The 15,081-nt window shown below is 43.5% G+C and overlaps 1 protein-coding gene across 1 annotated transcript in view; it reads left to right on the top strand.

The window, feature by feature from the left end:
- The window catches only part of NSRP1 (nuclear speckle splicing regulatory protein 1), a 47,259-nt gene that overhangs the window by 19,812 nt on the left and 12,366 nt on the right, over nt 1–15,081 (top strand). The gene's annotated exons all lie outside the window — the stretch shown is intronic.

Below are 15,081 nucleotides of genomic sequence, written 5' to 3'. Positions count from 1 at the left end.
CATCTGTGTTGGTGGCTCCATTCGGAGTCTATGGTGCAGATCTGGAAGTCAGACAGATCCCATCATACTATCCAGCACCCTTATGGTGCGCCCTCCAAGGACGGTGGCGAACAACAGAAACTCCTAACACTAGAGTGAACCCAGCCTTAGGATGGCTGCACACGAACGGATTTGTATTCTGGAATCCGCGGTTGGAATCCGCACAGCGGATTTACAGCAAATACCATTTATAACATGCTATGTAAAATTGCTTTTTCCTACACACTCACCAATTGTGATTTCCATGAGCGGAGGAAAAATTAAATGAAAGCCCCCCCCCCCCCCCCCCCGAACTACTGCCCATCTGCAGTTGACATTGCGGATAGGTCGCAGGTACTCGCGTCATCTTCTAGTGACGGTGCGGGAAAAAGGAACTGCGTATGTCCAACGTAAGCTTGCCGCAGCCATCCGCAGTACAGATATCGAAGAAAAGTGACAGGTACACATGGACGCCGGCTGCAGTCAGGGCTGGATTTTGCTGATGTGCAGCCGGCCTAACATATACACCAGCAAGGGAAAGGCAGATAAAAGGGGGAAAAAATGGAAATTGATTCCTCCAGAGAGAGAGAGACCCTTTTTGATTGCAACAAAACACTATCAAGCAAGAGAAGAATGTCACAACAAGGGCCCCTTCACACTAATGTGTTTGCGCGCAAAATTTGCATGCGCAATACGCAGAATATAGAACCCATTGATTTCAACGGGTCCATTCTCATTTCTCTCTTTTGCTGTATGTTCTATTTTCGTGCACATTTGGACACCAAAGGCCCCTATAGAAATCTATGGGAAGTGTGCAAATGCACATGAAATACACGCGAAAATGCGTAATACACTGTTTAATCCCGTGAAAAAAAGATCAAATCTGGACCTCATTGGGCTGAACAGTCTTTTATATCATGGTGGCGGTGTGCCCGCCACCATGTAAACTAGCCCTGTGAGTGCAGAAAGCACAGTAAGATGCACCAATACGAGCGCATTGTTCACGGCACAAATGCGTTGCGTTTAGGCCACTCTCACACCGGCTGTTTTTTACAGCGTTTCAAACGCCGCACTAGACACTAAGTCTCCTCCATTGATTTCAATGGGACTTCTCAGATTAGCATTCAAACACAGAGTTTCTAACGCCGTGATTGTCGAATGCTGTCTGCTCTATTTTAGTACATTTCAGCACTTTTTAACTCGCCTCATAACCCATTGCAAAGATGAGGTACGTTAAATAATGCTGTCGAATGCACTTGAAAACTCCCTACAACTCCAGTTGTGCTAAAGTAACAAAAGGTGCCATACTAACCCGTCCCCTGCTGCATCAACCGTCGTCCTGGTGTCTGCTGGGCACAATGATGTCACTGAATATCACCAGACCACTGTGGCATCACGGTTTTGAACTTCTGGCATCATGGGGCACAGGATGTGAGCGCTGATGCCAGGAGAACGGGCAGTGGCATCATTCAGTGACATCATCTTCCACAACAAACACCAGAAGGCTACAGGGCTGAATTGCCTCAGGAGAGGATGGGTAAGTACAGCTCCTTTTTGTTGTTTTAGCACCTGGAGCTATAGGGAAAATGTTGGCCAGTAACCGGACAACCGATTTAAAGTTGTCTTTTTATAAAATTGGTTAATTTCACATGTTTAAAGGGGTTGTCTCATGGCAAACCTTTATGGCATATCCTATCTGTCAGTGAGGCTCATATCATTGTACACGGTGGGGCTCATAAAAGTGCCACTTTGCCTTTTTTTTACTCCAGTTGGCTGGATTTAGGAGGTTGTACCGTCAGCCTGTGATAGTCAGTGGCTGACCATGTGGTCTGTAGAAAAAGCCAAGTGTAGCTGATTGGGGAAGCCCGCGGCTTTCATAAAAACACAGAAAAACAGAATATTGGAGGCAGAAAAAGACAGTATGGCAGAAAAAAAAAATGGTCCCGGTACCACCACCAACATTTGGTCTTCCACCATTCATGGCATATCATGTATAAGACAAGGGGTTCTTGCAATTAATATTTACATCAGAATAACGATCTTGGTGGAGTATGTATTTCTCTGGTCATCAGTGTTCTCTGTGCTGCTCATTACATATAAGTAACATTAATCAATAAGGAGTCTAACGTGTTACTCCATGTTCAGTTGGCAGCATTGGTCCATAGTTGAACCTACGTGACTATGGATAACCTGAAGAGATGAGCGAGCGTACTCGATTCGGGTGTTTTTTCACTCGAGCACCGCTTTTTCCGAGTAACTGACTACTCGGACGAAAAGATTCGGGGGGCGCCGGGAGTGAGCGGGGGGTTGCAGAGGTGAGTGGGTGGGGGAGTGAGTGAGAGAGAGCTCCCCCCTGTTCCCCACTGCTACCCCCCGCCCCCCAAATCTTTTCGTCCGAGTAGTCAGTTACTCGGAAAACCGGTGCTCGAGTGCAAAAACACCCGAACCGAGTACGTTCGCTCATCTCTAATAACATGTCTTTAGTTAAAGGGGTTCTGTCATTAAAAACAAAATGATATACAGTACTTGCCTATTCCTCCCCCGTCAGTCTACTTACCAGATCTTCACCTATCTTCTCCTGTCTCCTGCAGTCCAGGGAGGTCACCTCACCTCCAGCTGGCTGATTCCTCTTCTTCCTGTGAGGTTACTTACATTGCCGGCAGTCTTCTTCCTGCCAGCCAATGTGCGTTACATCAAAGTTCACACGCCAGCAGGGGGTGTGCCGATCTACATCAGGGGCTGCCCATGCGAGCTGTCTCTGCAATAGATCAGAATCCCTTCCTAGGCAGTGAACACTACAACACTAGGACGTGACCTTCACTGACCCGGCCGAAGAGAATGTGAGGAATGCCGGCTTCATAACAAGCTGTCCAGCGTGCGGTGAGGTGACCTGTGGACTGAAGAAGCTCAGCGATGAGAAGACGTGGTAAGAAGACCGATGAGGAAGAAATTGGCGAGTATAGATTTTTTTTTTTTTTAATGACAAAACCCCTTTAAACATTATGAGTGCAGAAGTTGTTACCTTGAAAAATGGACCTAAATGAAAGCTTTGTCCCTAGAAATAAAAGACTGCGTGGACAAATAAAGAAGGCTGACTTGTTACAATGCTTATAGACCTTTAATAAAAGACGTGATGATAACTGAGAATAATATAAAAGCTACGGGAAATTGTAATCTATCAGTGCCTGCAAGACAACAGGAAATTGTCCCTATAAACCATGCACAATGCTGTATTTGTACTGAGGACACTCCAGGCAAACAAGAGGCAGGTGGGGCATTTTAGTATACAGAGGTGAAACAGAACTATCAATCAGCTGAAGAAATCCCACAAAGTAAGAAAAAACCTCACTGAGCCGTTTATAGGCGTCTCCTAGAATTATTTTTGGTAGGTTTATATGGCACTTATCCTTATTTGTATAACTTATTAAAAAAAGGTTTTTTTTTTATGTTCCTGAAGTTGGTCAGAGAAGTTAACATAGCGATGGGAGGGCAGATTTTTTTTCTGAACATCCTGTGAATGAGCCCCCTGATAAAACACTTCCCATTGAGAAAAGCTACATCTGTAGCCTGTAATAGCTGCTAATGCAAAGTTAAATAAATGTAAGCAGCTCTGTGACATACTAGGGTGGCCATACAAATCAGATTTCGATCGGCTGAGTTTGTCGGGACCGGCCAATCATCTGTTGTGCATGACGACCTCACGTCTATGGCAGATGTCAGAGGAGATAAAGATTGGGTAGTTAGATTCAACTGCTTGATCCAATTGTATGTGTATGGTGAGCTTGATAAGCAAAATTGATAGAAAAGGATTTTCAGGGAGGCTTGAAATATAAGCCCTATGCTGAAAATAAGCCCTAGCTGCATTACATAGAAAAAGGAATACATTACGTAGCAGGCTCGATCTAGGTCCCTCCCACTGCTTTCTGGAGCTCCGACGTGCTTCTTGCAGTCCTTGGTCGCCCACAGAAGATCACTTCCTGGTTACAGGATTCATAAATCCCGCCTACAGGGAGCGATGGCTCTGACTGGTTTTTGATTGCTGCTCAGCCAAGCAATGCAGCGCTCGATGAACCAATGTAATGGCTGTAATTGGCTCATCAAGCGCTGCATTGATTGGCTGAGCAGCGGTCGAAGAATTTATGAATTGGCCAATCAATGCTGTGGCTCAGCCAATTCATAAATCCCGCCTCCACAATGCGATGACTGTGATTGGTTCTTCGATCGCTGCTCAGCCAATTAATGCAGCACTCAATGAACCAATCATAGCCATAGCATTGGTTCATCGAGCACTGCATTGGTTCTCGAAGGCTGCTCAGCCAAGCAATCACAGTCATCGCTTCCTGGAGGTGGAATTTATGAATCCTGTAACCAGGAGGTGATCTTCTGTGGGCAGCCAGGGACTGCAAGAAGCAAATGAGAAAATATAAGTGCGTAAGACTAGAGTTACACAGCGGCTTTGTAGTAACGATAAATCACACGGTCAAAGATTGCAGTGAAATCCTTTCTCCATCGCTGCTAATGATGGTAAATATGGTTGCCTTTGGACCTGCAAGTTGCTACGATACAATCTTTTGTCAGAATTCCAAACCTGTTGGCTTTCTGGTGGCTCTCTTACTGAGGACACGCGGCCACATTCCCTGTCATTAGTTGTCATATAGGCAGAGCGACCGTGTGATCGTTGCCAAAGTCGCCATATAGCTCTAGCCTTACGTTTATTGACCTTATATATATATATATATATATATATATATATATATATATATATATATATATATAAAATCCGACAAACATGGCTGTCTGATTAGAGGGTTGTGTCTCATATTGAAAGTAGATGTCAGAAAGATGTATTGTTTCCTGAAGTCTACATTACATTGACTTCACCTAATGTATTTCAACATAAATCAGCTTTTCAGTACGGGTCGGGTGTACAAGTGCTACATATTACGTCCATACATTGTGCAAGCCGTCCTCACCGTCACGGTCTACACATGATTAATGCGCTCCCAGACATTTAAAGAATATACAGTACACAAGAATGGAACACCTTGAACCTTCCAGGCCTCCCAAACCTTTCCCGTATGACGGCTCCGGTCTGAGCTTGACGTACATATTGGCCGATGGTCTGCATTTTTTTTGCAACATTGGCCTTTTGTTTAACTTCACCTGTAGTTATTTCATTTCTCAATGAGTCGTGCCTGGTACTGCCAGCCTTATCACACCAGCTTACAGAGAGAAGTCGTTCTTTCGTAAAGTCTTACACCGGTGGGGTGTATCGGCGTATGTTATGTTAATGCTAAGTCAGAGATATCCGTCATTGTAGAGTACGGCCAAACTGTTAGTGGTCACAAAGGGTAACATGAGCAGAGATTCTTTAAAACAATGTTGAAATATCAAGGTTAATATAGGAGCTCATTTATGAAAGCTAATGCAAAAAGTAATGGATGTGACTACCGGTAATACGGCCTCGATATTCTACCCTCTGCTGGAACATTGTAATAGGTAAAAACATGCAATGATTTACCTTGTTGTAATTGTTGAAATCTTAAGGCCTCATGTCCACGGGCAAAAGAAGAATTAAAATCCGCAGCAGATTTTAACTCTTCTCCTGCCCACGGATCCGCACCCCATAGGGATGCATTGACCACCCGCGGGGTAGATAAATACCCGCGGATCGTCAATAAAAGGGATTTTTAAAAAAATGGAGCATGAAAAAATCTAGACCATGCTCCATTTTCGTGCGGGTCTCCCGCGGGGACGGCTCCCGCGGGCTTCTATTGAAGCCTATGGAAGCCGTCCGGATCCGCGGGAGACCTAAAATAGGAATTTAAAAGAATTTACTCATCCGGAGCGGGCGGCGAAGGTCTTCTCTTCCTCACGGCCGGATCTTTCTTGCTTCGGTTCGGCGGATGTGCCCGGCGCATGCGCGCGGCACGTTGGAGCAGTGCCGCCGCCGTGACGAGTTCATCCGCCGGCCGAAAAAGAAGATCCGGCCGTGAGGAAGAGAAGACTACGGATAGGTAAATTCTTTTAAATTCCTATTTTCAGCGCTCATGTCCGCGGGGCAGGAGGGACCCGCTGCAGATTCTCCATGTAGAATCCGTAGTGGGCCTGATTTTCCCCGTGGATATGAGGCCTAAAGGGTACCCCGGTAACATCCGAACCGCCCCATAAACTAAGTTGTTATGTGGTTCAGGATGATGTCAAGGAGCGAGGGGATATTTTTTTTGTCACCTTCTCCCCCCCATTCCTCCGGTGAAGTACGCACATGGCACAAAAAACTCCCCTATAAAAAAAATAAACCTCCCCGCCTCCCCGTCACCTCTCTAAATGGCACCGTAACTTAGTTTATGCTGCTGTTCAGAGATGAAAGGTTGAGTTTAAAGTAAAGGTTTGCTTTTAGACTTTTTAGTCTTTCACACAGTGTTTGCATTAATGCTTTGGCTTTCCATTCTGTTTTTCCATCTGAATTGCCCCAAATGGTATTCCGACAGAACCCTCAGCAGGGCCGTAGACTATAATAAGACAAAGGTGTCTCCATTTTACATGATTTCCTACATTTTTGGAGGACAGAATAGCGCAGTTGATTACACTCATCTGCCATTCAAAAATGATAGAAATCATGTCAAATGGAGGATAATATGGTCTCCATTTGATGTCCTAAAGTCTGTGGCTCCATCCAGGATTCCACCAGAATACTGTTTTTGGTGTTTCAGATGGAACCCTGGGACAGAAAACCGCTGTGTGAAAGAAACCTTAATGGCCCCATACACATTACACTGTAGTTGTCTGAAGCTGATGAGGCCAGACATGTGTATTGCGGCCTCCCAAATTACCCCCTCACAGATCATGTCAGGGTTTCGGGCATGCTGAATTCCCACCCCTGATTGTTTTGTCCCCTGGAGATAAGTCTGTACTAGAGGTGCCTAGCTGCAGATTTCTCCACTCTCGCCCCAGGTAAAACACTTGGCTGAACAGAGCAATTGCGTGTTTGGAGAAGTCAGAGAAAATCTCTATCAGCTGATTGAATATTCAGCCAACAGCTCTTTGGGCATGGCATGGCACTGAAATAATCGTTAGGACTAAAAGTGTAAATAAGGGAGATGGAACAATACCTCTGCAGCGCCACCTATTAGAAGGTGCAAGTCAATGTTAGACTCTTTATACAAGTCTTGTAACAATGACTGGGAATTGAAACCAAGCCAGAATCCATACACAGACAGCTGTTTCGGGGTGTTTACCCCTCATCAGTGTTCAGTAGGTATGTAACACTTCAGCTTCTAGCTTGGAGTTCTTTGGCTCTCCAAGTTGTGTTAGCGGTGTCTGCTTTAAATCTCATTTAAATAATCTGAAAGTATGGTGCCATACTCCAAAGTATGCTGTATTGCAGGACTGTTTTCTCCTATAAGCATCATTTCTCTGGAAGGGCCTCTTGGAGCTACACTAAGTAAAAAAAAAAACAGCAATACTCACCTAGCTCACCTTGGTCCTTCGTGATGGTCTCCCCTGCGATGCGGTAGGCTGCTGTGTCCTCTGCGCTGACAGAGGATTCTCTTCTCTTAGTAACGGGGCTTTGAATACCCCACCTCCAGCAAGTGAGCGCTGTGATTGGATCGAGCGCCAGCCAATCAGAGCCGACGCTCGATTATTCACAGTCAATTAGTGAAAGACCTCACTGAATGGCTGTGTTTTTGGTTCATCGAGCGCTGGCTCTGATTGGCTGGTGCTCGATCCAATCACAGCGCTCGCTTGCTGGATGCGGGGTATACCAGCTGAAGTTTATCAGAGGTTAGTAGAAAGTATGCCACTAAGAGTTTTCAATCTTATTAAGACCAAAGGAGCCCCACTAAGTATTAACATAAATACTTCTTTTGATTCTTGCTCAGGTATCCCATTACATTTGCTAGGATAGTGTACATGAGGCCTAGGACTTATTGGGTATGCAATATAAGTCTTTTTATAAGGAATGTGTCATCAGAAAATGACCTATTATATAATTTACATCTTTGTATAAAACATTTTTTAAGAAATTTTTTTTTTTCTTTTTGGTCACAATCTGTATTTTTTTTAAAAATCCTAAAATCCTGCATTTTTCACACTGACCACAGAACCTTAATACTAGGCTTACACTTCCTGACCGTTAAAGGAAACTTTGCAGCAGTCATCTCACTAACCTCACAGGCAGGATTACACTGAGAGGTAACATCTATATACATACCGTATTTCTCTGAAAATAGGTCCTACCCCGATAGTAAGACCTATCGGGATTTCGGGGGAGGCTTGAAATATAAGGCCTCCCAATGGCCTCTGGCGGCGCTGTGGCAAACGGCTAAGTCCTCCCTGTCTGCGTGCTCAGCTTCTTCTGGTGACGGGGCTTTGAATACTCCGCCTCCAGCAGAGCGAACCCTGTGATTGGCTATTCTCAGCGCCATCTGCCAATCACAGCCATTCAATAGATGACATCACTTAATAGCTGTGATTGGCTCATCGAGTGCCAGCTGTGATTAGCTGCCGGCGCTGTGATTAGCCAACCACAGCGCTTGCTTTGCTGGAGGCGGGGTATTCAAAGTCCCGTCGCCAGAAAGATGTTGAGCAGGCAGACAGGGAGGACACTTGCTGCAGCGCCGCCGGAGACCGTCGGGACGCTGTGGTCCGGTAAGTATAAACGCCCCCAGCCACCCCCCTGAAAAAAAGACCCTGTGCCCTTTTTGGGGCAAAAAATAATATGCGACAGTGTCTTATTTTCGGAGAAACACGGGAGATAACACGGGACCCTCCATTTACAATAACTATAAGCTGTGAGTATCTGCTCCCCTCCTTGCACAATGACCTCCACACCAGTCCCAGAGCATGCCTAGAACAGTCTCCTCTACAAGTCAATGGGTCAGTTCCTGTCCATGTGTGAATGGCCTATGAGGCTGCTGTAAAGCATCCCTCTAAATATTCAAAATGCTGTTAATCGTAGCTCTGGAAAGATGGCAACCCCATAGTTATGCATAGACAGCAGAATATAAAACAAATTAAAACCATGTAATATGTTTCTCTATCTGATTTTAATTAATAAGGAAAGCTATTAGATATAGTCCCTTTAAACGAGCCAAAGCTTACCGGATCTATTTTGTTTCTCATTTGTAAGTTTGCGTCCCTTTCATGCTGCACATTATCATGTGTTGTAAATCACATGTGAATGTAAAATACTCTACCTACAATATAAACGCAGAAATATGTATTTGATGACACATGGACCTGCGCAGACTAAATGATTTTAATGACTTTTGCATTACTGTATTGTTTAATTTATTTAATTAAGGATTCAGTATTTAAATTAAAGGGGTTGTCCCGCGGCGAAATGCAAATTTTTTTTCAACCTACCCCCGCATCCTGCCCCGTTAAAATCAATACCGTTTGTAATTTTAAAAAACGAAAATCGCTTACCTCCTTCCCAGTTCGCGCAGCATCTTCTTTTAAAGATGGCCACCGGTCCTTTCCCAATGATGCACCGCGATTTTCTCCCATGGTGCACCGCAGGTCTTCTCCCATGGTGCATCGTGGGCTCTGTGCGGTCCATTGCTGATTCCAGCCTCCTGATTGGCTGGATTCGGCACACGTGACGGGGCGGAGCTACGCGATGACACGTAGAAGGGGGCGGAGCCAGAACCGGTCGTGCCTGGACTGACCAGAAGGGAGAAGACCCTTCTGCGCAAGCGCGTCTAATCGGGCGATTAGACGCTGAAATTAGACGGCACCATGGAGACGGGGACGCCAGCAACGGAGGGGGTAAGTGAATAACTTCTGTATGGCTCATATTTAATGCACGAAGTATATTACAAAGTGCATTAATATGGCCATACAGAAGTGCTTACCCCCCACTTGCTTTCGCGAGACAACCCCTTTAATTTCACTGAGTTTATTTGCATCAACATCCACAATAACCCACTCTGAACTCTTTCCCATACTTCTGAACACTGTAGTTTCTATGCTTTGTCCCAATTAACGCTGAACCACAAACCTCTTTTAATTGGGCACCATTCACATTTTGCATTACTGTAAACTCTTATTTTCTATCAGATCTAGGTTTTTCGGCTAGGACCTTTTTTTGTTCATCCGCCTGGGCATTTCAGTAATGCACCCTGCCTGTACATAGTTAACATTTTATCAATCCCTCTTGGCACATGAACAGTGTGTGTAGCAAGGCAATGCCCTAGTTTCCTTTATACGCTACAAATTACTGGATGAATGCCATAACTGGTGTGCCAGAATGAGTTGCGTTATTCTGGGACAGGAGGTTACTAAAGGGGGAAAAAAAGATACAATTTTTTGCATTAGTTACATTCATACAAATAGGTAATAGAATTTTAGAGCAGAAAAGATATAAAATGAGGAATTAAAGAGAGGAAAATAAATAGGTAATTATCCCCTATTGGTACTGACTTACCTATCAAGTTTGACTTTCTGGCTGAAGCGTTGTTTTAACATCCCGTGTTGAGCCGCCCATATGCAATATATTGCTTTATACGAATGATTTACAGCAGTTGCTAGGAGCCATCTTATTGGAAAATGATCTTGGACTTTCTTGGTCTGTTCTACTGATTTATCCTTGTGTGAATGGCGCCTGAAGTGCGCTATCCAAAAGTAAATGGGCACCTGAGCAAGAATCAAAAGGGATAGTTATTTACATATGTTAACCCTTTGCAATCCAATTTTGGATTCAGGGTTTTCTAGGGGGCCTATTCTTTCTGCCATTATGCAATGGCGCCATCTGCTGACTAGAGCCAGTACTGCTGTATGGGAAATGCTGGAGAGGCCCCCGACAACAAAGCGGCCAGTAATATACAGTAAGAATACCCTGCCGGACGTCTTCCGACATCGGAGCTGTACAGCCTTCAATTACAATGTCTTTAGACGTCAGACAGTAGATTGGAAAGGGTTAATACTTATTGGGACCCTCTTTGGCCCTAATGAATGAGTTGGCGGGTAAGCGCTCCAATCAATGGATATTTAAACCAATTGATAGAAAAAAGTGGGGGCTCATCGGTTGTTGAACACCGATCGAGTGACAGGCGTCCACACCACCAGTCCAAGGGACCCTTGTCAGATATCCCGATGCACAAATCCCTGGGGATGTCTTCAAAAGGCACAGGAAGAGCGTCAAGGGGAGAAATCCCACAGGATGAAGACCTCGGTTGCATAAACACAATGAAATAAAATAATAAAAAACCCCACACTTCTAGAGAATGGATATTAAACAATGTGAGGGATAGATGCACTTAACTTCGTAGAGGAGTCCTGTTCCAAGGTAGGACTCCTCTAAATCCAGGTAGATCCTCAGTAATCCAAGGGACTGTTGGGTGGCTTCAATTGATTAATTTTTTTATTCAAAGATAACAAACATACATACATACATACATAGGCACTATAGACCGGTGTATAATGCAACGCGTTTCTGAGGTATATAATACAAATTTCTTAATCAAGTATAGAAAACTGGTTAAAAGTATGAGTTGTATAGTTTAAGTGTAATGGGAGTATCTGTAGGGGAGGGAGAAGGAGATTTTGTGGAGGTTCGTTGTTTATAAAGTCGTGACTTTTCTAAGGTCACATGACTCTAGTCATGTGACATTTCTAAGGTGGGCGTTAGTTGCGTCCTCCTTGTTGATCTTTCAGAGAGTATTGCCATATCGTCGGCGGTATGTTGTTTAGAATATCAACGTACACCATTCACGGGTCTTGTCACTACAATCAATGGACCGAGACCACCCCACGTAAACTATCCACAGACTATAATGGAATCTCCACCATTCATTTCCAGCATGGTTGAGATTCCATTATGGTCTGCGGATTGTTTACGTGGCGGGTCTTGGTCCGTTGAATGTAGTGGAGATCATAATGGAATCTCCACCATGCTTAATTGGTAGCACAACACACTCGGGCAAAAGGCGTTCCTGGTGGAATCCTCCACACCCAGGCATAACCATCTGATTTGTAGAGGAAGTAGTGTGATTCGTCATCCCATAGCACATTCTTCCATTGCTAAGCTATTCAATGGCAACACTCCTTAAACTATTATAGTTGGGCCTATATATCTTCTATGAGAGAACTCACTAGATGTTTGCAGGATGAATGGAAGGAAATACCAGCTGAAGTGTATTGGACGTTAGTAGAAAGTATGCCACAGAGAGGATCCAATGTCACTAGGGCCCCACTATGTATTAACATGTAGAAATAACATGTACTACTTAAGATTCTTGCTCAGGTGTCCACTTACCTTTGCTAAGATAGTGTGTCTCGTAAGTGGTTTACAGAGCGTAACATGCATATTTAGTCTTGTTAAAGTGAACATTGGGCGTGTTGATTAAAGATGAAACAGGAATTATTTATGTTCTACCTTGCAATAAGTTACGGGGAAACTTCTGGTTTGGGCATAGCTGGGCCTCCATATCATTTTCATCTTGAGCGATCACCTTACTCTGTAAATGAGATGATTATCGCTCAAAAGTCACTTGGGCGACATCTTTTGAGCGATAATCGTTGTGTCTAAATGGGCCTTAAATATTAAAGCCCATTTACACACACAGATAATCTTTCAAAAGATTCAAAGATCAGTGATTGTTTTGCATAAAGTACTAATAAGCACTAATTGCTATTAGTACTTTATCAGCTTCATTTGCATGCAAATGAGCTTCTGGGAGCTGTTACAAAACTCAGAGGTCGTTCTGAGCTCTGTAATTAGCTGCCTTGTTCAGCCATGGGCTGCTAAGAGAAAACTATGTAATCTCTAGCTCCCTGTGGAGAATTCAGCACCATGGACAGCTGACACAGCAGCGTCCTGCTTATACGACTGACAGCTAAGACCAAGCAATCAGCTCCCCCAAGGCAGAACACTGTGTGTATCCTGCTTATCAGCTGTTTTGCCGAATGATTTGTTCAGCAGAAAGCTAAAAGATGGGCAAATTTTGAGCGATAATCGTTGTGTCTAAATGATCCTTAATGTCTTCTTTTTAGTTCTTTTATGGGTACTATGCATTGTAGAATTCATGGAAAGTCACAAGCGAGTAATCTTGGTCTGTATGCTGTCCATGTATTTCACATGATGGCACACAAGTCCATTATGGCCAATTAGGTTATAAACATGTATTATATTTAAAGCATACAAATTATTAGCCTTCCTCCAAAAGGAAATACATTTTCTTATATCAGCCAATTGACCTTCTGGAGGAAAACCAATTTGCATCCTTTTTTACCGTGGAGCATTGCCTGAAAAAGAAGTCTATATCCCATCTGAATCTAGAGAAAAGCTGTAGAAGAAGACATGACCTTTATCTAATTTGAGCTGCTGAAGATGTAAAGAGAAGGCAGCCTGGGTATTGACTACCATTATACACATGATTTAATGGTAGTCTCTACAAGCCTGAGATGTAGCAGAGAGCTACTTCTATCAAGAATTAGAAAGTAATCATGCATTGCCTCAAATTAGGCACACGATAGCCGAAACTTAACCCCTTGAGTGGCACGCTTGCAAATTTTCCGGGTGGAGCTCCACTGCCCATAGCGATATAGCTGGGAAGATTTCCGGGCTATGTTTCACTATGGGACCTGCAGAGCACAATGCCTTAAGCTGTGGCATTGTGCTCTGCCTGCACAGTCCCTCATAACAGTTCAGGACTTTGAAAAAAGAAGTCGGGAGATATTACCGATCTCCTGGCAATTTCCCACTTCTATTTTCAAACTCCTGCACTGTTTTGTTTACAGGTTACCATGGAGACCATCGGCTTGTCAGAAGCCAGCCGATGGTCTCTATGGCTGTAAGAGCTGGTGCTTGGCTGTCAGAGGATAGCCAGGCACCAGCTCTTACAGCATAAATGGGAGAAAACCTCTGATCTCTGCTGTGTTAACCCTTTACATGCCGTGGTCTATGCGACCACAGCATGTAAAGGGCTGACAGTGGGAGAGGGCTCCCTCTGTCAAAGGATAGCTGGGCACCAGCTCTTACACAGCAGAGAATGAAGAAAACCTCCGATCTCTGCTGTTAACCCTTTACATGCCGCGGTCTATGCGACTGCAGCATGTAAAGGACTGTCACCATTGTACCCCCAGAATGTGATCAGGGGGTTCTAATGGGTCTCTGTGGAAGTCCCTTAAAGGGACAAAAAATTTTTTTAAAGTTTTAAAAAAAAAGTTAAAAAATTATTAAAAAGATAAAAATAAAAACTCTTTTTTTCCCTTTACTTTGTAAAAAATTAAAAATAAAATCACACATGTGCTATCCCTGCGTTGTAATGACCCAGAGAAGGAAGTTAGTACATTTTGTAACCCCTTAATGACGCGGCCCCCTTTTTTCCCCCTTTTCTTTTTTTCCTCCCCCTGTTTAAAAAAATCATAACTCCTTTATTTATCCATCGACGTCGCTGTAGGAGGGCTTGTTTTTTGCAGGACGAGTTGTATTTTTCAATGGTGCTATTTAAAGTACCCTATATTGTTCTGAAAAACTTTTACAAAATTCTAAGTGGAGTAAAAAAAAAAAATGACATTTCGCCCTCTTTCAGTGCGTTCTGTTTCTACGGCGCACAAACTGCAACAAAAATGACATGATAACTTCATTCTATGGGTCAGTATGGTTACTACAATACCAAATTTGTATAGTTTTCTTTTTGCTGTAGTACTTGTAGTTTTTTAAAAAACATTTAATTTTGTAAAATTATTTTCTGCTGCATCTTCTGAACGCAATAACTTTTTTATTTTTCTGTCGACGTACTTGAGCAAGGGCTGATTTTTTGCGGAACGTCCTGTTGTTTACGTTAGTACCATCTTGGAATACATACGACTTTTTGGTCGCTTTTTATTGCATTTTTTTCTGGGAGACGGGACTGAAAAAGTGCATTTTTGGGGTTTTTTTCTTTTTTTTTCGGACTATGTTCACCGTGCGGGCTAAATAATGCAGTATTTTGATCGATCGGAGTTCTACGGACGCGGCGATGCCAAATATGTATTTTTCTTCTATGATTTAGATTTTTTTTATTATAGATATGGCAAAAGGAGGGTGATTTTAAACTTTTTTTATTCCTTTTT

This window comes from Eleutherodactylus coqui, chromosome 4, assembly GCF_035609145.1.
Source record: "Eleutherodactylus coqui strain aEleCoq1 chromosome 4, aEleCoq1.hap1, whole genome shotgun sequence".
NCBI lineage: Eukaryota > Metazoa > Chordata > Amphibia > Anura > Eleutherodactylidae > Eleutherodactylus > Eleutherodactylus coqui.
This window is presented reverse-complemented; position numbering and strand designations above follow the sequence as displayed.